Consider the following 25,062-nt stretch of genomic DNA (forward strand, 5'->3'; position numbering starts at 1 on the left):
CATTTACGATGTTAGTACTACTATAAATTTCTAAAGGACCCAGAAGTATTATAAGAAAATCAGTATTTTTTGGGGTGAGACCGTCTCACAAGGATAGTTCTTTTACAAATCTGTATTGTTTTACGATATAAGACCGTCTTATTCTATGAAGGAACCGGAACAGTAGCACCACTTTCTAAAGTTAATAAAGTTTTCTTCCTTTTTAGCCGGACCACATTCAAACACAATTTCTCATTTAAGACGGTCACTATCCGTCTTAAGCTATAACTTGTCAAATATTTATAAACTAAAAACATCTACCACTAACAAGAGGCCCCCTTGCAGCGAAGTGAACTCAGAAAAAGATATAACTTGTCAAATCTTTATAAACTCCATCATATAAGACAAAAAAAAATACAAAAGTAAAGCATGGATGAGTTGTAAACAAGAACAAATAGATGCTCACGGAGTCATGGTTCATGTAAACCAAGTGCTTAAACAGATCAAAGAAGCTTATTAAACAAATCAAAGAAGCCAAGAACCGCAACAGAATAATGTTACCATTCAACTCTAGTTACCTAAGTAATCCAATACTATGTTGCTCGGACTCTATCACAAGTATTGGACACGGATACGTGTCCAAGTGTCGGATTCATCTACTTTATTAAAAAAATTCATGTTTGTTGGTCTAAAATGAAGTGTCCGAGTGTCCTACCCGTGTCCGAAACGACATCAAGGGTGGTGGTTGGGTGGAGTAGGTGCTTGGTACTCCCTCATTGTCTACTAAATTCCGAGCTTTATTAGTGTACTCGTCTGCAAGCTAGACACTTATTTTGTATCTTTAAGCTCGATCATTGACAAGGTTCAAAGAAAGGGCTATTTATATCTTAAATTTGATCATTAACAGGGCTCGAAGAAAGGGTGGGACTTGGACTTGGGTGGGAAATATAATTCTCTTTGAAATGTCCTCGTATAAACTTGTAGCTGTAAATCACTAGTTAAATTTGTAGCTGTAAATTACAGAATTTGTAACCCCTTTTTACCACCAATATCACTACACCTGAAATACAAAAAAGAATTGAAACGCCTCAATCTAACCTATCTACTCAAAATACCTAAGGAAGGGAAAGAATCCGACGCCTAATAATATTACCAACATCCATCCCTCTTCATATTTTCAATACTATTTCTATCCATAAATATCGTTTAAAGCAATAGACACATGTATTATTGCAACGAATTATGTATACCTATGAACAATCACAAGCAAATTTTTTATAAAAGCAAAAAAAATATTATGAAAGTAGAAGATGAAGACTTACGTAGGGTAGAACAACAGCAGCAATTTGGGTTTTTTTCTTTCTTTCTTAATTTTAGGTTTTGTATCCAGGGGGGATTGGATTTAGAAACTTGGGGGAGGAGTAGAGTATGGGATTCCAAGGGATTCGGGTGGATTGAGAAACCCTTGGGTTTCTAAATCCATTCCAAAAGTGGTCAACCAAACACTTGAATCGGTGATATCCAATCCATTCCATTCCATACCCCCCAACCAAACACCCCCTTAAGGATGTTCTTGACAGCAATCCAGTGACTCTCACCTGGATTTCCTTGATATCTACTCGTCATGCTCAAGGCATACGAGACATCAGGACGTGTGCATATCATGGCATACATGATTGATCCAACAGCGGAAGCATAAGGGATCAACTTCATGCGTTCAACATCATGGGGTTCGGAGGGACATTCAGTCTTGCTCAATATCGTCCCGGTCACCATAGGTACCAAACCCCTTTTGGATTTGTCCATGCTGAACCGTCGAAGAATCTTATCAACATAAGACTCTTGACTTAGTGCCAATATCTTCTTGGATCTATCTCTATGGATCCGGATACCTAATATGCGTTGTGCCTCTCCTAAATCCTTCATTTGGAAGTGGTTACCTAACCACTTCACTGAATTTCATGTATAAACATGGTTCCTCAACACTTCGAGTGAAACCATTTTCCTTTATAACATGATTGAATCGATGATTCTAACTTCTAGATGCTTGCTTAAGACCATAAATAGATCTCTTAAGCTTGCACACTTTGTTAGGATTTTTAGAATCAACAAAACCTTCGGGTTGTATCATGTACACCTCCTCTTCTAAATGCCCATTTAGAAAAGCGGTTTTGACATCCATTTGCCATATTTCATAATCATGAAATGCGGCAATCGCTAACAAAATCCGTATGGAACTTAGCATGGCTACGGGGGCGAAGGTCTCATCATAATGGAGACCTTGGACTTGGGTAAATCCTTTTGCAACTAGCCTAGCTTTGTAGACATCGTCATGTCCTTCTATGCCATTCTTGATTTTGAATATCCATTTGCATTGAAGAGGTTATGCCCCTTTAGGCAAATCTACCAAGTCCCAAACTTGGTTTTCATGCATAGAATCCATTTCGGACTTCATGGCTTCAAGCCATAAGGAGGAATTTGGACTAGAGATTGCGGCTTTGTAGGTGGCGGGCTCGTCACTTTCCATAAGTAACACATCGAGTGTTCCATCTTCCTCGATAAGTCCCACATATCGATCTGGATGGCGAATTACTCGGCCCGTCCTTCTTAGTGGAGGAGGTACAACCGCGTTAGATGACGAAGGAACTTCTTCTGGCGTCTCTACCTCGGTTTGTGGCTCTTGAACTTCATCAAGTTCAAAATTTCTCCCACTCTGTCTCTTAGAAATAAATTCCCTTTCTAAGAAGACAGCCTCACAAGACACAAACACTTTGTTATCTTGAGGTTTGTAGAAGTAGTATCCTCGAGAGGTAACCTACAAAGATGCATTTTTCGGATCTTGGGGCAAGCTTGTTGTCGTTCTTAGTTTTGACGTAAGCATCACATCCCCAAATTTTAATGTAGGATATATTGGGGATTTTTCCAGTCCATATCTCATATGGAGTCTTTTCGGTGGACTTTGTGGGACTATTGTTCAAAGATCGAATTGCGGTTTGAATCGCAAATCCCCAAAACGAGTTCGGTAACTCGGTTTGACTCATCATGGATCGAACCATATCAAGTAGGGTTCGATTCCTCCTTTCGGCAACACCATTGAGTTGTGGTGTTCCGGGTGGAGTAAGTTGTGATATAATACCACAACCTTTCAAGTGTGAATCAAATTCAAGGCTAAGGTATTCACCACCACGATCGGATCGTAGTGCCTTAATCCTTTTGTTCAATTGGTTCTCTACTTCGTTTTGAAATTCTTTGAATTTCCCAAACGCTTCACTCTTATGCTTCATTAAATAGACATACCCATGTCTACTCAAGTCGTCGGTGAAGGTTATTAAGTAGTCATAATTACCACGAGCGGTGATACTCATTGGTCCACACACATCGGTGTGTATGAGTCCCAATAGCTCACTAGCTCGTGTCCCTTTACCACTAAAAGGATTACGAGTCATTTTGCCAAGTAGGCAATATTCGCATGTACCAAATGATTGATAATCAAATGGTGTAATCACATTAGTTGAAATTAATCTTTTGATGCGATTCTCGTTTATGTGACCTAATCGACAATGCCAAATGAACGCTTCACTTGGGTCACTTGTTTTGAGTTTCTTTGATTGAATGTTATAAATATCATTCGTTGGATTTGAGGTCTCTAAGATGTAAATGCCATTAATGGAAGAAGCTTGGCCAATAACCAAATCATTCCTAGAAATAGTACAACGATTGTTCTTAATGACAAAACAAAAACCGTCCATGTCTAGCATGGCGATTGAAATAATGTTTTTAGAGAGCGTAGGCACATAAAAACAATTATGCAAATACAACTCAAATCTATTAGGCAAAGCTAAAACATAAGTTCCCTTGGATTCGGCCGCTACCCGAGCTCCATTTCCAAGGCGTAGATCCACATCTCCCTTGCTAAGCCTCTCCACATCTCTTAAACCCTGTAAATGATTACAAAGGTGAGAACCACAACCGGTATCTAGTACCCATGTCGTAGTGGAAGTATAATTTATATCAATAACATAAATTTCTTTAGGAATTGTACCTTTTGTAGTAATGAGTCCTTCCCTTATATTTCGCAAATATACGGGACAATTCCTAAGCCAATGTCCCATGTCATAGCAATAATGGCACTCATCATTAACTTGCTTGAAGTTTTTGATTTTCTTTCCATTCTTCTTGAACCTTTTGCCCTTTGAAGCAAGAGCTTGATTGCTTGAGCTCCCACTAGCTTTGGCATCCTTATCTTCGAGAGACAAAGACCCTATAGATTGTATGAGGTAGTCTTCCTGAGACGGACTCACACGAGGTCTAGTAGTAGTAGGTGGTTTAGAAGAAGTGATGAAGTTAAGGTTTCCATCCGAACCTATCCCAAAATGAAGTTCTCTAGTTGTATCGAAATCGTTGTTGGAGCATACGTTGTCAAGAACATTGTGATATGACTCAATAGTTATCGGTGCGGTAGCATTTGATGGATTCATTGTAAAGAACTACAAATATGGAGGAAAAGGAAATATTAACATTTGTCTTTTTAAATCATACTTGCAAATTAACAAGATATTAACATTTATATAGTGACCTCTACCCAACTATAATAAATGATTCCAAGACCCAAATTCATATCGACTTAGGCACGGTAGGGCCGATTCATCCTTTATCAATATAACTCGGTGGATTAACGTTTAATCGATTCTACTTTTAGAACTCTTGGTCGATAATAATACTTTTAACAATTATCTTTAGCCCAAAACACATTCGACAAGGGCACGGTAGGGCCGATACATCCCTTATCAAAAACTTTTGTTGAGTTCAATCCAAATTTCGAATAAATGTGTCCATGATCCAAATCCATATCAACTTGGGCACGGTAGGGCCGATTCATCCCTTATCAACATGAATTCGGTGGATTAACATTCATCACCCACTTCCCCTACGTAACAAGGTTTGTACCCCGGTAGGGCCGAGTGCACTCCCTCGCGAAATAGGTTTTCATGGTTTCTACTATTTGGTAAGGCTATGTCTCAATTGATTGTTTTAGTGAGAGGTCATGTCAATTTATTATCTATCACGTTTTTAAGTGAACTAAAGCGGTGAACTACGATAATTTTAATTGACACGGTCGATAAACTCGATAAAATGACAATGCATGTTTAGTTATGGCGATTTAGCGATGCATGTGTCATAAAATAAAATGCAAGCATAAAAATAAATAAATCCTAGTATGGCCTTTCCTAAAATAGAAAAACTATTTAACTATTACATATTCGGAAACCAACTCCATTGGTCCCTTGAACTTCGGTTGTGACACGCATCTCGAGGTAACACCGTCTTTATGTATCGCCATTCTTGAAGAAATCCGTCTTTGGGAACTCCGGAATGAATAAAATTACATAATAAAATACATAATTTCCTATTATACATTTGTAACTAAAATAAAATAAATCTATTAAATTACAAAACGGTGATACGAGATCACAATAAAAATTACAACCGAATCGATATTCCCATACATTTCGGGAAATACCAATTAAAATCTAAGGCCATACTAAGTAAAATTACATAATTCAAAATTACATAAATTAAAATTATGACAATCATAAAGAAAATGCAGCATTATAATATGTATGAACATGCTCAATTTTATGCTAAATCGCCTTTAATTAGCCAATATCGTATATTACTCGGTTTTTACGGTTTGCGTGATTTCAACATTTTATAATCACAAAAATACATAAACTCATATTTATGCATAAGTTAATTACCCTAACCTCTTAGTACTCAAAATTTAGTCTTCACTAATAATTTGACCATAATTAACCTATATTTTATAAAATTGTTCATAAATGGACCAAAAATTACAAAAATAAGCTATAAACTTCAAATAAATCACAAAATTTCAACTAAATTCAAAATTTGAAATTTAAACTCATGAACATTCTGGAAAAATACCATGACACTCATAATGTTCAAAATCTTAGGTTAAAAATTTCGAAAGTTTTCCGGAAAAACAATGTTGCGGTTTATCGGTTTTAACTAAAATAATCATAAAAACATGGAAAAATTATATTCATTAACTTTTCAATTTTAGATCTGAAAAATTCAATATAATGCAACATTAGACGTTATTCCTAAGTCATAGATTATGTTTTATTAATTTTTTCACTAATAATGTCACTATTTATGCTATTTTTCTTCAAAAATCCGTAAATCATGCAAAAAGACTTCTTTATAGCCAATTATTTTACACACATCTTGTAAAATTGCATGTGACAACATATTAATTTTCTATGACCAGATTTGAAATTTAACTCATATTAACCTATTTTTCACCTAAATCCGAATTTAATAATGAAAAATTCATTTTTCGAGCATAACAAGTCCAAAAATTATGAAAATTTACAGGTTATCTCAAAATAATATATGTGACAACATATCTAAAAATCAACTGAAAATTCGAAGTATAGCTAATTTTAGACCGAAAATGACATTTTTGCTCATAGAATCATATTTAAATGCCATTATAGTAAGTTATGAACAATAAAAATCCGTAAAATTAACCAAAATATCCTAAAACATTTTAGGACCAGAAATATTAACATGCATGGATTAATTTCGTGATATCTCATAATAACACAAATTTTACAAGTTTTATTTGTTATTCTTATAACTCGAAAAAACTTTTAACCGATTTGCATGCAAACAACCGTGGCTCATGATACCGATTGAAGGAAATGTAGATCTTTATACATACTAACATACTCATATATGTTAAAATTAATTTGTCATAAAATAAAAGGTGGAACTTATGCATGCAAACTAATTAAAGAAATGAGAAAGAAACATTATTCTTACAATGGGTATTTCGGTTTTATTGGGCACAAAAGAAATCTCCTTTTCTTTTGTTCTTGAGCTTTCCTTATGGATGAACAAAGATCCAAGTGTAGGATCTCTCCCAAGGAATTATACCCAAAGTTTACTCTTAATAAAATTAATATAATGTATACTAGATGATATTAATTTTATAAGAAAAATGACCCAAAAATATTATAAACTTCTTAATATTTTCGGCTATGGGAGAGAAGAAGAAGGGAGATTTTTGTCTCTCTAGAAATCTTATTTTGGATGAGTAAAAAAAAATGAATGAGTAAAACACTACCACTTCCTTAGTGAAAATTAGGCAAAATAATAAGAAAAATCTCCAACATTTTTCTTCCCAAAACCGGTGGGAGTGGAGGAAATAAAAGAGCCAATGCATGCCCTAGTTGTTCTTCACAATGAACTATAGGCATGCAAAGGCTAGTTTAGAGGTAATTATATTGTTTACCACTAATAAGAACAACTTAATATTTGTCTAATATTCCTCCCATTTTCGGCACATATGATAATATGGGATCCATATTATTTTTGTCAAATGTCAATATGTCACATGTCATATGTGACATAAATTTGTTATGTATTTTTAACATATTAAAAATCAACGTATTAATAAAAATACGTCATATACAAAAATCGACTTAGTAATTCATAATTACCTGTGCCAAAATATTTTACCAATTTATAAATCACAACAGATTGTATTTATAATAATTCATTCAATTTCAATTGTTTCTTTAAACAATAATTTCATCCGAGTAATGATACAATTCGATTACTCAGACCGTATCTTATTTAATCACATCTCAATTTGATACGTAAATTTTACTTCCAAAATCGTCCGTCAATTTTTCAAGTAATTTAATTAACTCGTAACATTATACGATTAATTAAGTGATCAATTAAGAGTGTTGCCCTATAGGTATGACCTAGGGGGTCAACTGATCACCACCGTCGCACGACAGTAATGTCAAACTCTAGTCAGCTAATCATTACCGATATATGTTGACCAGTTGACAGTAACAATATATTACTTCCCAATTGTATTCTTTATAATGAGATTTAAACATGTGATCATCATGATCAACAGTCGTGATCGCATTATTGTCGGAGGACACATTTCCCAACAACGACAAGCTTCGTTACCTTACCGAGGCCTCTCCACCCGAACCTACTACTAGGTCGACCGCCGCCACTAGGGAAGCATATGAGGCTTACCAAAAGGAGTCCGCCGCAATGAAAAATGTCTTGATATTTGCGATGGAGGCGGATCTCCAAAGGAGAGCCTTTAAAATGGGCAACGCTAATGAGATTTACTCCAAGATTGTGACAATGTTTTCACAAACTCCGCGGATCGTCCAATATGAGGCGGCCGCGACATTCTTTGATCTCGACTTCAAAGAGGGCCAATAGGTTAGCCCTTATGTGCTCAAACTTATGGAGCTTGTCGAGACCTTGAAAATTCAAAAGGTTGAAATCCCCAAAGAACTCATTGTAGATAGGATTCTACACTCCTTGTCCAAAGTCAAAGCGTATGTTCAATTCCGGGTGAATTTTAACATGCAAGACAAGGATGTGTCTCTTGAAGAATTGCACAAGTTACTTGTGCAAGCCGAGAGGGACATGGGGTTAAATGTGAACCCTCCAAAGGATGTGCTTAACATAAGCACAAAGAGTAAGGGGAAGTTCAAAAAGAATGGGAGGAAAGGTAAGAAGCAAGCTCCCACTTTCACCAAAGCAAAGGCTAATGATGCTAGCACTTCAAAAATAAAGAAGGGTCCTCTTGATAAATGCCATTATTGTAATGGTATGGGACATTGGAAAAGAAATTGTTCCAAATACCTTGGTGATATTAAAGTTGGAAAGATTACTCAGAGGTAAATGACTATCTTTTCTTTTATGTTTCTAATTCAACTATGGTATTGTGATACAAAGTTGTGATAATGTATCTCCCTTTTTATTGTAAATAGGGCCTCCACCAAGCAAAGACAAAGACAAAGGAAAAGAAAAGCAAGCTTAAGAAACCATCAAGGAGCTAGGAATAGCTTTCATGGAGCTTCGCTTTTTATTGTCTTATTTTAAATTACGTTTTGGATTTTTAGAACCTTAAGTTTCCGTGTTTGACATGGAAAGGTATTTTGGATAATTGGTTGTATTTTGGATAATGGTGACTTGGTTTGCAACCCAAGTCACCCGTTTTATCATTTTATCCTTTTGTTCTAAAATTCATGTTTAAATGCTTGTTCTTAAAAACATATAACTTAAAGTGATCTAATAGACAAATATAATGACGGGATTCATTATATGTCCACATGCTTAAAGCTTGTGTATGATCATTCATAAAAGTGACCTTGAGTCTACGAACTCTCTTAAAGGTATGTCAATCACCAAGTATACATACGAAATCTAAAACTATTTAGTCAAATCTATGAGATAGTTCTCCTTATAACTTCAACATCATTATTTGTGTCTCATATGCTATCTTTGAATCTCTAGTGTATTTATTCTAAAGATAGAGTGGGAGAAAAATGAGGACACAACTCACACCAAGATAAGATTGTGTAAATGAGATATACGCAAGAGAGAGAATGATTTGAATGAAGGTATATCTATTCAATAGATGAGATCTATGGTCTCAAGTAAGTTCTATATGACTAAAGAGACCAAGTGAAGTAATCATAAGAGTATGCTCTCAAGATACTACACGAGGAGACCAAAAGAAAGTTTTGGAACAAAATGACTAATGTAAAGTCTTAACAAGAGTTTTGACTAGTTTATGAAAATTTTTGACCAATAGTTTCAACCTTGAGATTTACTTAAGAGCCTAAATGAATCAATGTAACATCCTAGTAATAAGCGATATTTATGACTAGAGGTTGCAAGGATTGATATACCGATATCTTCAATAGCCAAAGTTTTAAACCACGCAGATGTCATTACTTAAACTCATTATGAAAATGAATTGGTTAAACCTCCTTTTAAAAGGGATATTTTGAAGGATGTGTATTAGATATTACTTATATTTAATAAATGACATTGCCACACATCATTATGACATGAATGTGTTAGAGATTTAAAATCTCTTTCCATAAGGTTAAGATGAGACCTCTTCGAAATAGGAATTTTGAAAGGATATGATGAGAACATATATGTTGTCATCTTAATAACTTTGGAAAGCGACATACATTCCAAATTTTGAAATGTTTTCAATTGAGTAATCAATTTCGAAACATGTGGAATTAAGTGGGAGCATTAGAAATTATCATGTGAAGACATGGAATTTAGTGGGAGCCATCATCCTTTGAATATTTACAACTCATCACTCATTGAAGAATGACGAGCTAATACCTTCTTTCACAAGAAGTATTTGAGTTTTCAATTCTGGATGAATATGGACTATGATGAATCCAATTACATCAAGAAATATTGGATTAGTATTAAGAGATACACATCGTATCAACATACACATAGGTTATTCATATAGATGAAAATGGAATTGCCATTAGCAGTCATGGTCGTTCATTGAACCTATGAACGGTTGATCTCATGATTATTAGTAACTAATGTTTCCGCCATTAGAATAATCATGCACATGTCCAATGGTGAATCATATACATAAGAGCATGATGATTCATTGGTAAGCCATAATAGAAACGTCATGAATTCTCGAGGAGAATCCGATGAGCGATTTCAGTGTTTGACAGAATACTCTATTATGTGTTAAGAGGTTGCACATATTATAGAAAGTCCGAACACACGTAAAGATTTATGAAAATCCAAAACTTTTCAAGTCAAAAGGAGAAATAAGAAGTTTTGGAAAGATACTTAGTTGAATAAGAAGTTACTCAAAAACTAATCTTTCCTAACTATGCTAGGACTTGTAAGAAGTGCTAGGCTGATCATCTTGACAAATTGTTGCAAGACTCTACAAAACATGTACCTAGTGCATTGTGTGTGGATAGAGTACTTGATCAGTACAAGTTATATCATTCACCACAAATTCGTTCGTTATGTGATAATCGATAAGGAAGTTCTTTCAAGATAAAGAATCGAAACCAAGGTCGGGAACCTTGATGTGTACTTGGTAAGGTTCATGCTATGAGTGATAACATGAATATAAAGGATAATACGATTAAGAAGTTTGAACACATGGACACATGGCATGTTAAACTTCTATTGCAATCAATAAGTGTTTACACTTACGATATGCATCACAAGGTTGTAATATGGTATTGACTACCCGAGTGTGATGTCGACATTTGTCGTTTGAGTTATTATTAACTCACCTTAGACATTGTTATATCCAAACGGGTTGTGGAGATAATTAAACCCCATTAAAGTGAATGTGGATTAACATTGTATTTGCCCATAGTTACTTACATGAGGTGATGTCTCGAAGTGACTAGAGTGTGATGCGATTGATGGCAAGTTCAAGTGACATAGAGTCATGTGAGATGACTAGTCGATCACATAGGCAGAATGTTAGGAACATTTTGTCGGGCCTAATGACCGCTTATAGAGTTCTGGCAAATTTATATAGCCTGGTCGTGGCGAGAGCTACTATAGTATTCAAATGAGTCGATTCTTTTGACTAAAGACTATTCGCCTAAGATGGCACAGTTTCAGATTAACTTTGATTTGTGTTACTACGACCTTCGTAAATGGAGTCAAATGGGCATATTTTGGGTTATGATGGCTGTGGCTAGTCGAAGGGAATGAGTGCGATAGGAATTGTCCACCCCTAGTCAGGGTTGTAACAATATCTCAGGGACACTCGAGGAGTAATGAACTGGAAATGCGTGGCCACGCTCGGAATGTATCCATGGTGGATAAATTCGGTCAATCAGTTATTCTCCAGATCGAGGAAACCACTCTCGATATGATCACTTGCAAGTACGACCTGAAAGACACCTTGCATTGAGTGGGAGATAGTAATAGGACAAGAGAATTGGTGACGCACACTTGTCGAAGACAAGTGAGAGATTGTTGGAATATGTGTCCTCCGACAATAATGCGATCACGACTGTTGATCATGATGATCACATGTTTAAGTCTCGTTATAAAGAATACAATTGGGAAGTAATATTTACTGTCAACTGATCAACATATATCGTTAATGATTGGCTGACTAGAGTTTGACATTACTGTCGTACGACGGTGGTGATCAGTTGATCCCCTAGGTCATACCTATAGGGCAACACTCTTAATTGATCAATTAATTGATCGTACAACGTTACGAGTCAATTAATTTAATTAAAATTGACGGACGATTTTGGAAGTAATATTTACGTATCTCATTGAAATTGATTAAAATGAGATACGGTCTGAGTAATCGAATTGTATCATTACTCAGATGAAATTATTGTTTAAGGAAACAATTAAATTTGAATGAATTATTATAAATACAAATTGTTGTGATTTATAATTGGTAAAATATTTTGGTACAAGTAATTATGAATTACTAAAGTCGATTTTTGTATATGACGTATTTTTTATTAATACGTTGATTTTTAATATGTTAGAAATACATAACAATTTTATGTTACATATGACATGTGACATATTGACAAATTTGACAAAAATAAAATGGGTTTCATTTTATGAAAGTGCCGAAATTAGGAGGAGGATTAGGCTAATATAATGTTTATTATATGAGTGGTAAACACAATGATTACCTACTAAACTAGCCATGCAACCCTAATGCTCATTGTGAAGACAAACAAATACATGCATTGGCTCCCTCCTCTCCCTCTTCCACCCGGTTACACAAAGAAAAGGAAAGGGTTTTTGCCTTATTTTTATCATAATCAATACATAACATTTCATGGTATTGGATTATCATTTTCATTCATTCATCTAAAATTTGAGTTTTAGAGAGATAAAAAGCTTCCTTCTTCCTCCTCCCATAAACCGAAAATATTAAGTGTCCTATAATATTTTTGGGTCAATTTTTTTACAAGATTAATATTGTACTAGTATTTATAATATTAATTTTAATTAAGAGTGTGCTTTGGGTATAAAGCTTTGGGAGAGATCCTATACTTGGATCTTAGTTCTTCCACTAAGGAAAGCACAAGAACAAGAGAGAAAGGTGATCTCTCTTGTGCCCATATAAACCAAATTTCCTATGTAAGATGAACATTTCTTCTTTATATTGTTTATTGTTTGCATGCATAAGATCATTTATTAATTTTATGACAAAATTAAATTAAAACATATATGAATATGTTAAGTATATAGATCTATTTTTCCTTCAAAAAGTTATAACGCCTATCGTTATGTCAAATATGAATCCCTTGGGTGCCACCGATCGTCAACAAGGAACTCAAGAAGCTGATCAACATTCATCTGCCATGACTTCTGCTAAAACCAACAACATGGTCCTTCGACTCCTATCTACCGTGGAAACCTTGAGCACTCGTCTCTCCCAAGTTGAGGACAAAATGATAACCGGGAATTTTCCCTCTTCTGTATTGAGCAAAGGGTTAAGCTCCTTGAAAGCCGGCTACTTGCCAACGACAAAACCAACCCTAGTTGGAAGGTACCAAAACCATTGAAGCCAATTCCCTAGGTGCTCCACCAACCAAAACCAAAAGACCTCATAGGTCCTTCCTTGATTTGGGTATGCCTTATGCCACAACCTTAGAAAGGCTAATTTCCAAAGGAAAGCTCAAACCAATTGGTCCAACTCGAGACCCTCTACCAAACAAGCGAGGACGTAGATGGGATGGAAAACTATTTTGTCAATATCACCAAGGTCGCGGACATGACACTGAAATGTGTCTCCCCCTAAAAGGCGCCATCCTTGATATGATTGAAAAGGGCGAGTTACCATTACCCTATTGGACACAGTCAAAAAGGCGCCATCCTTGATATGGTTGTCAATATCCTTGATATGATTGAAAAGGGTGAGTTACCTCCCTCAATAAACAACAAAAAAAACCATCCTAAAAACCCTATTGGACACAGTCAGGAATCTTCCCTAGACTGCTCTCATCTCATCTTTCCTAACGATGAGAAAATTCATGCAATTGATGAGCATGGCATACAAAGTGCTATAATGATGCTCTCCGTCTCCATCAACAACATATTCTCAAAGTTGGAAGTTGCTATCGATGACTTGAACACTCGGGTAGCTAATTTGGAGAAGGGGTTTAGTAGTACTGAAAATGAACCTGACCACCAAGGAGAAAACTAACCCTCTGTTCACCAACCAACAACTGTTGAAAATGAGGAGTCATCCGATGGTTCCCACATCCACGAACCTACCAACAAAGAAATCACCTCACCAAAATCCCATTCAAAATATCAAGCAACATCCAAAAACTTCCCACTGACAACAACCCAATCCTGCTTCCGCCCAGGATTGACAAAAACAAAAACAAAAACAAAACTCACAAAAACATCCCAAAAAACACCAATGTTGGAACCATGGGAAAACATCAAAGGGTTTTCACAGATCTGGGAATAGCATATGGCACTGCTCTGGGAATACTTGCTTCAGAAGGAATGCTGCAACCCATTGGTCCGACTTCGGACCCACCAGAACACAGGAGAGCCCGATTCTGGGATGATAAAGCCTATTGCCAATACCATCAAGGCAAGGGCCATGACACCGAAGCCTGTTCCAAACTCAAGCATGCCATTCAAGATATGATTGAAGCTGGCAAAATCATAATTGCACCTCTCACTCAAGACAATCCTCCTGAATGTCTCAAATCAAACAGCAAGGTTGAGCGTTCTCAAAGGACATTCACAAAACTCGACACAACCTATGCCGCAGCTCTTCAAAACATCATGACTGAAGGGAAGCTACAACCAATCGGGCCCACTTCGGACCTGTCTGAACAGAGGAAATCCCGTTTCTGGGACGGTAGTGCATATTACCAATATCATCAAGGAAAAGGTCATGACACTGAAACGTGCTTCAAACTGAAACATGTTATTCAAAATATGATCGACAACCATGAACTGATAGCTTCATCTCTATGCCAACCAAGTGATGAAAACAACCCTAATGAACATCTCATTATACAAGGGGATGAAAGCCTCATGGACTATTATCCTCATATCATCCCCAACAACGAGAGTGAAGTGCTCAAGTGGGTCAACGCTCAAGATCAAACATTCAAGCCGCTGGATGCTGCAAAGGAGATCCTTGAGGAGGAAAGTAATGATTAGGAGTCCGTATCCACGATTAAGTCTGAGTCCGAGTCCGAGTCTTAGGCTTTCTCATATCTATCCTAGTGTCTGTCCTTTTATTCCTAAGTGACAAACTGGGGGCTATCCCCATGAATCACACGTATTCATCGAGTCTGTGCTAACATCTTATTTACCTAAATAAAAGCACGATTTTCAACTATCATATATTCTCCCCTTTACCATTTCCCGTTGACAACGAGAATTGATATAAAACAAACAACAAGTTCCAATGTGAGTACACTCGAGTGACGTTCCGTGCCGAGTAAGCAGAGGACTTGAAACTCCGTGTCCATTCTCTTTACCTATTCCATGTCTGGCAATAGAAACCTTTCATTAGAACCCAGTTTAGAACGAGCTTATATCAAAGGGATCCTACGATGAACCTAGATAACAAACCATAACATCTCCTTGTTCATGATCAATGACGGAAGGCAAGCCCATTCCCCACAAAAATGTCCCAAGACCAAATATCAAACTCTCACCAACGGGTACATCCCCGTCTGCACCTTTACCTGCCTCAAACATAGATCGGCAAAGAACAATTAAATAAAAACCAAAGCCAAAGCAAAACCAGAGCCAAGGCCAAAATCAAAGGCCCAAGCTAATATCCTTTCACCCAAAGCCAAAGCGAAAAGCCAAAAATCAAAGGCCCAAGGCAATAGCCATTCACTCAAAGTCAAAGCGAAAGGCCAAAATCAAAGGCCCAAGCCAATATCCATTCACTCAAAAGCCAAGGCTAAAGCCAAAACAAAAATAGGATAGTGAAATTCAAGTTCACTATTTTCACAAAATTCAAACGACGGAAACAAAAACCGTCATTTTCAAAACAAAAATGAAATAGCGAAATTCAAATTCGTTATTCTCTCACAATTCCACATGATGGAATTACAACCGTCCTTTTCAAACAAAAACGAAATAGTGAAATTCAAATTCGCTATTTTCCCACAACTTCAAATGACGTAATTGAAAACCGTCACTGCTCAAGAAAATGAAATAACGAAATTCAAATTCGTTATTTCCCACAATTTCAAACGACGGAAATTAAAACCGTCCATTTAAAACAAAAATGAAATAGGGAAATTCAAATTCGTTATCTTCACAAATACTCAAATGGCGGATTTAAAAAACCGTCACTTTTCAAACTTCAGACCAACAAGTCCAACACCAAAATACAAAGTCCAGGACCAACAAGTCCAAAGCCCAGGACCCATGAATCCAAAACACCAAGTCCAGGACCAACAAGTCCAAAGCCCAGGACCCATGAGTCCAAAACACAAAGTCCAGGACCAACAAGTCCAAAGCCCAGGACCCATGAGTCCAAAACACCAAGTCCAGGACTAACAAGTCCAAAGCCCAAGACTCATGAGTCCAAAACACCAAGTCCAGGACCAACAAGTCCGAAGCCCAAGGTCGTTATGTCCAAAATACAAAGTCCCGGATCGACAAGTCCAAAACACCAAAAACTTAAACCTCAACCAAAACTGCTTCACCCCTACATCCTTCTAGAGACTGTCACAAGGAGACCTATCAAGGATCCTGGGGATTCCTCTCAAGATCATAACCAAAATTGCTTCAACCCTAAGTCCTTCTAGCGACTACTACATGGAAACCTATCAACGATCCTGGGGATTCCCCTCAAGATCATAATCAAAATTGCTTCACCCCTAAGTCCTTCCAGAGACTATTACAAGGAGATTTATCTAGACTTCTGAGGATTCTCCTCAAGCTCGGAATATCACACCTTAACCTTTAAGGTCCAGACATGGAAATCTGATCCCACATTATTTACCAACCATTGCGTGCTCAGGCCACATCATGCCTGAGATCCCATGCCGCACCACATTACAGGCCGTAAGGCACCGGCCTAAACACCACAAAATACAAACTCCAAATTTTTATCTGTCAAACAAACCTATTATTACCTGGCTCCACATTCCAAAATGCCGAAGCCATTTCCACCCCGACCCAAATACGAAGTCTTCAAAAATACATCGCCACCCGGAATGGGAGATGTCCATTGCTTTCTTAGGGTCCACTTTTTAGTGTGCTCGCATAACAAGAAACTCTTTTAAAACTATGCCTCTTCGGTTCATCATCAAGAGGTATTTCTCTCCAATCAACTTTCAAGTCACCAAACGGAATTCACCGTCGTGACCCTCAGCTCCAGATTTTTATCTGTCAAACGAACCTATTATTACCAAGCTCCACATTCCATAATGTCGAAGCCATTTTCACCCTGACCCAGATACGAAGTCGTCGAATGTTTTGCTACCGAGAACGGGACATACCCAATCTACCTTTAGGGTCCACTTTTTAGTGTGCTCACATGATAAGGAACATTTTCACAAATTACACCTCTTCGATTCAAGATCAAGGAGGAATTATCTCAAATCAATTTTCGAGTCATCAAACGGCTTTTACCGTCGTGACCCTCACACTTTAAGGTCCTAACATCTCGCTTAGGCACACATTCAAATGAGTCACCAAACGGCTTTTACCGTCGTGACACCCACACTTTAAGGTCCTAACATCTTGCTTAGGCACACACATTCAGAACTACGATCTGGTTTGATTTCACATCACGTGAATATGTAGGCAGTCCTATTACAAGGGCACAACCACATCCCCACACACATTCAATTTTCAAACCTTCAATTTGCAACCCATTGCACACACAGCTTAGAAATACGATCTGGTTTCATTTCGCACACACGCGAATATGTAGGCAGTCCCCAAGAGGGACACAACCGCACACCCATTTCAATCTCAACCATCAACATCAATCCTCAAAAGCAGCCCACCCAGCTGCAAAAATTAATCTTATACCTCTTTATTAAGGGCTTCTTCCTTAAAATGTCGCCCATTCTTTGTTTTGTCAAAATCCCACCTTCTCACTCTGGGGGCTTCTCTTTCAAGACGCCACCCGTCCTTTGTGCTCAAACATCTTTTGAGTCTCAACTACAGTCCAAAATAAACCGCCCATAGCCTAGGGCTCGGTCCGGACGATGACAAGGTCTTGGTTCCGCTCTCCGAATCATCATACCTCGAGAAGGGATCTCCAACAAGCAAACGGAGGCAAAGATGTCTGAAGAAGATAATCAATTCATGTTCCCCAGCCAAGTGAACCTTCTACCTTGGGGATTTGATACGCGTTGCCACCCTTTCTTGGCTAGGAGTTGCACTTACATGTGCAAAGTCTGTCAGAGTCACCCCCGTGTTCTGTCGACACTGCCATTTGCATCACGTTCATGACCGCCCGTTTGTCATTCTGTCAGTATGCGTCTGTGTCACAACAGTCACATGTCTCCAATCTATCAAATCACGGATCTACGAGTAATAAGACTCGCCTTTAAGCTTCACAAAATTCAAAACTTCTATCTCCCTTCGCGTGAGATATTACATTCTAGTTGTTTATATGCTAACTGCCCACATGCTTATGTGCTTACGTGCTTATATGCTTACGTGCTACTTTCTTATATGCTAACTGCTCACATGCTTATGTGCTTACGTGCTTGTATGCTTGTATTCGACATGCTTGTCTATGCGGCTGCGGGTTTGTGTGGTCACTAACCATACACATAATCTTGAGAAGACAAACTCTCTCCAACTGAGTACCGGGTTCTTCCCAACAAACGACGACCCATCAAGTCCAAGGGCTTCAACCCCGTCGATTACATGGCATACGCTACCTTCCAACGAGCGACAAATCATATCCCCGGCGAGTCCTAAGAAGTTTATAACTCCTCAGCGAGTGCCGATTTTCAAATGGAAGTCATACAGGTCTTTCAAAGATCCTCACAACATCATTCATGATCCCGATGTAGTGCTCTCCCTTAATGGTTTTCGAGAGAGCCTTGCTTATATGATTTATCCCCACGGAGTTCATTTAGGACCTCCAGCAAGTTGGAGTTCGTTGCTCCCTAGCCGAACCTATCAACGTCAACCTGGTTGGAAGTCATTACCAAACAATATCTCGAAATAAGCCCGATATTTCAGGCTATTTCCCACAGTCGATCATTCGACCATTAACATGGCTGGCGAGCCTTTGTCCGCAAACAAGATACAACTCAAGGACGTATCCCGAAGATGCCTCGGGTACGACTCCTTTTCACAAGCTGGCGAGCCTTTGTTCACAAACAAGGTACAACTCAAGGACGTATCCCGAAGATGCCTCGGGTACGACTCCTTTTCACAAGCCGGTGAGCCTTTGCACGCACACAAGAAGAAATTCAAGGACATATCCCGAATATGCCTTAGGTATGACTCCTTCCTGTGGCTGGCAAGCCTCAAAACACACCACCTTCAACACCGACTGGCGAGCCTTTGCGCGCAAAAGATTCAAAGACATATCCCGAAGACGCCTCAGGTATGACTCCTTCTTATGGCTGGCGAGCCTTTATATATAGTTTAATGGACTTTAAATGACCCAAATCGGAAGTCGACAGACTCTAAAATGTTCCCGACGGCAGGTCCTTGACTCGAATCTCCGAGTCGCCTCGACGTCGCCCTTCCCGATGGCAGGTCCTTGGCTCAAACCCTTTTGAGTCGCCTTGACGTTGCAATGGTCTTCAGGTTGTAATCTTCGATTGACTTGGAGATCATACTTTGACTTTTGCCCTGTCCAAGCCTCAGTCAAAGTGGGGGCTCTGTAGATACCCAGTATCTGCACCTTCCTAAAACCACCCGATGATAATCAGACTATAACGTGTTTTTGATAAGCGCGCGTGGATTGGCTATACATGAGACGGTTTAATGCACTACTTGGATATGAAAAATTATTTCAAATGTTTTCTAACTTCATTTGCATTAAAATAACACTATTTAGAGTTAAAACCGTCTTCGGACCCAAAACCGACTCAGAAACCCGCAACTCGAGTCAACCCAAATCTCGAATGTCAAAATAATGCCATGAATACCTTTATCATGTCATTTCCATTAAAATGACCCTAATTAGAGTCAAAACCGACACCGAGCAAAAACCAATTCGAAATTCAAATCCCGACTCACACGGGTCAAATCCGAGTCGAGCACACAAAACACCTACCTCAAGTAACACCAAAATAATCTTATTAGATGCCCATATTGTTATACGACATCTTATATGAATGCCACATATCAACAATGGATGGAGAATTGGCCACGTCCAAATTGAAAGGGATAATACACCCCTTTCCATCAGGAGGTGGCGCGCGCCTCTTTAGTCCATCTGCTTAGCCTCTAAGCAAAATAAACCGACCTACCACCCCACATTTCTCTATAAATACCCACCATCACATACTATAATCCTCACGCGAGCGTCCGCCCCTTCACCTATCCCTTAAACTTCTAGACTCGACTTCCTAAGTCACAAAATCGACACATGTTTACGACCTACCGATCGTAAATACAAGCCTTACACATATATTTTGGTACCGTCGCCGTGCATTCGACCGACCCATTCGACCAACTCAACATCAATCAACATGTTTTAATTAACATATTTTCAACATATTTTCAAAACTAAATCCTTCTTTAAGGCACCTTTTTAAACTTCTTTGATCGCGATTAGTCACAACGAGAAAACCGTCTCTAAAGTTGTCTACTTCGTAAACATCAATACACGTAAGTTTGAGGGTGTGAATATCTTATTTATTTGATGTCTTTACTGTTTTTATGAGTTTATATGCATGAACAATGCATAACACGATTCAAATATAGGTTAGACGAGCCAAAATCGAGTTTTGGTCTGAGACAGGAACTCCTTGCTATGTAGGGAGGCTCGCGCCTCTTGTGGGCGTCCAGGTCAGACTCGTCCGTGTTTGTTCTCGTCTTTCCTTTTTATTTCTTTCTTATTTGCAATCGATTTTTACCATTTCAAATGTTTTAAATCATTTTTATGACAAACTTTTTAACCATAAATTATAACCACCCTTGGTTCCATATACCATGACGGTTTAATCCGTGACTTGGTGATATTAATTTGTTAATTATATTTTAAAGGAAATCCTTTTCTTTTATTTACCATTTTAATTCATTTTTATGATCAACATATTTTGACCATTACAAAAATCATCCTTGGTTCTTTATACCATGACGGTTTATTCCGTGACTCGGTGATATTATTTGGTTAATTATAAATTAAAGGGTATTTTAAACATCTTTTATTTTATTTACCACTTTTCTCATTTGTTTACATTTGTAAATATATTAGTCATAATTCATAATCATCCTTGGTTCTTTGTAACATGTCGGTTTAATCCGAGTACAATGATTAACTTGACTAATTAGAAGGAAATGAACTTAACATGATTAGTTCAAATCAAATATTTTACATTTTGTTTGTAAACTATACTTTTCAAACATGCAAATCCGACAACGAATGTTACTAACACAATAGTAATTATTCCGAGTCATGCAAACAACATTTGCAAATCTTTTATCATAAATACGGTTTTAAATAACCTTTTCAAGAACCAGGAGACGCCCCCTTAGGTCGGCTCATGGCTCGCCCCCCAAGCGGCCGTATGTTTCCATCTTTCAAAACCAGAGCAGAGCCCCTTATCTCGCCAATAGGCTCGTGCCCCTATGGGGCTGCCTGGCACTGTTCAGCCTCGTTTTTAGCACTTGTCTAGGACGATCCCGATTACGGTTAATCCGAATACGTGACGGATCATATTGACAAGTTTACGTTTTTTACACTTTGTCATTTGACACCCTTTTTCAATAAATGGATCGTGTTAAGCATCATAACCCGAACTTGGTAAATGGATGTTTAATTTCCGTTTTCACATGCAAATCTATCTAAATCAAACTTGACATCTTATGCTTGATATTTGGATTAACAAACCGACTTAGAAAGCTCACATGTTAAGTTAACACTTCTGGATGTGCATTCATGCATTTACGCCGTTTTATCAACTTTTGCACTTAAACAACCACGATCGATCAGTAGAGGCCGCTAACGCGGGCGGGATTGGTTATCCGATTAAAGGGCTTCCCAATATGTACCCTTACTCAGAACCTTTGGATAGTGGATGGCCTTATCCAGGGCGTATGAGAGTCATTTTAGGCATAGAATGCTAAAAGGGGGACGAGTCCTTATCTTTAGTACCTATGTCAAACACCGTTTTTTGCCTTGATTGACCTAGGTATAAAGTGGATTTGAACGGGTTCCAAGCATCCCAAAAATGCTTGGTGGCGACTCCGAACATCTCTGCATCGTTTCGAGACCTTTATCGAGATGAAACCGACCGATCTAAAACGATCCGGGCGAAAGCATTTTTACGCCGCCGAGCGTGGCTTTCAAAAGAACGCTGCATGTCGACAGATTGGCTTGGCGTGCAGGTGGCTCGTGACCGCATATCGGTAGGTGGCCCTAATCCACAGACCGGCCTGTGGCCCATGTCCACAAGTCCCAGGCATTCCTCTGTTGTGTGTCTTATGTCCATGTGGAACTTACATCATCTGGTTGTGTCTTTCCTTGAGTTAGGGTTATCTGTCTTCTTTGGCCACTTGACAATGTCTCCCATGTTGTCAAGCCTTTTGATTAATCCCGCAGTGTCAACAGAGAAGTTATATTCTTGAATACGGGGATAAGTGTAGGAGTTACCTCATTTTTCATGTCCATGGTTGACTTCTGATCTGTCAGGCCTGGTATAAGGGGATGGCCTGGAACTGCTTCCTCTGTGATTGGAACTTTTCCTGTTGGACCTGTTATATCCTGAATTGTTATCAGTGGTGTCTGCTTTGAAACCTTTATCCTCTTCCAGGCGGATGTAGCCAAGGGCTAATGCCTGGATGTCTTCAAAGGTCTGGCAAGGCTTCATTGTCATTTCATCATAGAAATCACTGTCCAATGGTAGCCCCTGACTGAAAGCTTCCACGGCTGTTCCAACATCACATCTGGGAATTGATACTTTCTGTTTGTTGAATCTGGTCATGAATGTTCTGTTTGATTCGCAGGCTTTTGCTTGATCCTATACAGATCACTGGATCTCTTTTCAAGTTCCCTGCTGCTGGCAAATTGGTGGTTGAAGGAGTTTATCAGGTCAGTAAACTACTTGATGCTTCCATTTGGTAGATTTATGTACCATTGTAGGGCAGGCCCATTCAGGGTTGTTCCAAATCCCTTACACATGCAAACTTATCGTAGTTCACTAGGTATGGAGGCTGCCAATGTTCTTTGTTTGTAATAGGCTACATGGTTTTGTGGGTCTGTAGTTCCATCATAGACTCTCATTGATGGCACCACAAAATTTTTTTAGTAGATCTATCTTTTCTATCTCATCCACGAAGGGTGAGTCAGCATAACTTTATGGGTTTGGTTCTTCAATGGGTGTGGGTACTCCAGGGATCTTCTCAAATCTCTCATGGATTTTCCGGATTTCCTGGAACATGGCCATCATTATTGCTGTGTTGGTTTGATCTGGTACAGCCTCTTCATTTGGAATCTCTTCTGAGTCTGTATCACCTTCTCCTGCTCTGGATTTTTATGGAGTTGGAGTACCAAAGTTGGAGAAATCAATGTTCATGATGATTAAAGAGAAAGGTGTGCCAGGCTGAATTTTTAATTTTGAGCCTGAGGCTTTGTCTTCTAGCCTTTGTTTCAGACTAGATTCTGATTCCTTTAGTTTTATAACTTCAACTTCAGCCTGGGCTACTTTTTGTTTCAGTTGTTCCATTTCCAACAATTGTTGCTGGGCAGCAGCCAGTTGTTGTTCAATGCTATCTCCTGTCATTTTTTGAAGTTGTTTTTTGTGTTGTTTGGATTTAGGTTTTGATTATTTTTGAGCTAAATGCCCCACGGTGGCCGCCAATTGTTTTAGCAGGAATTCTCATAGAGATAATGTCCTGCTAGGGAAGAATCTGTAGGGTGATCTAACTCAAAACAAGTAGCCTGACTAGTATAATAGAACGAATAAAGGAATAAATGCAAAAGTATGACACAAAGATTTATACGTGGAAAAACCCTAGGAATAAGGGAAAAAACCACGGGCACCAAGCCAGGAGGGATTATTACTATGACTTTTGATACCCTGACAGGGAATGTGTGTGTCAGGCGAAATGTATAGTACGGCTGCTTAGTAGTAATGCTAAGATATTTAGTTGAATACAAGTGTGAGAGTAAAGTGAGAGTAAGTAAATGTGTAAGCAAGTGATCCTCTTCTTTTCTTCTTCTCTTCTATTTATAATAGCTTTCCAACGGCTTCTTCAGGGTAAATTTAGGGTTTCCTGGTAAATAGGACTCGTGCCTATTTACCCCGGGGAGGTTCCTTGACTTCTGTAACCTTCCAGCCATTACCCTTGCTTAGTCAAATATTTTATGCTTTCGTGTGGAATGTTTGAATGGGTCTTCCTTGATTATAGGAACCGTTTTTCTAAGTCTTGACCGTGCTTTAGTCGTTGCCTGCCTTGCCCTGATTGTGATGACTTAGTGGCTAACGTGATATCCCTTCAGGCCAGGCTTAATAGATGCCTGTCTTGTCTTTCCCTCCTGGTTGGTGCCTGATCAGGCGTTCTGATTTCTTTGTACGAGATGACTTTCGTTCAGGCTTGGCTTTGGGTATTGCCTGACTGGGCAGGATAATTCAGGGCCCAACACCTTCCTTTAACCCACTTTTCACAACACCCCTAGCCACCTTCGGTACCACCATAGCCTGCCACCTCCTAGCCTGCACCACAGCGCACCCCAGCAACCTACAACGACCGGCCACACTGTCCCCATAACCCTCAACAATCACGCCCTAGCAACAATAATCACGAACAAGACTAATTGCCAAAAATCCGACATCGACAACGCCGTGTAAATAACCCCTCGTTAACACCACCACAGCCACCAATACCACCTCTGGCCACCACCGTTGACAGCACTGTCTCACGGTGACTCCAGGGGTGGTCCCCTTTCTCCGGTACAATCAAAACATGACCATGGCAGTCGCCTTAAGACGGTCACGAAAATTCGCACGCAACCCCTGCACCTCCCCTATTTTCGGGGAACTCTGGCAACCACTGCACCCACCACCACCTACAACT

Source organism: Silene latifolia, chromosome Y (genome assembly GCF_048544455.1).
Source record: "Silene latifolia isolate original U9 population chromosome Y, ASM4854445v1, whole genome shotgun sequence".
Taxonomy (NCBI): Eukaryota; Viridiplantae; Streptophyta; class Magnoliopsida; order Caryophyllales; family Caryophyllaceae; genus Silene; species Silene latifolia.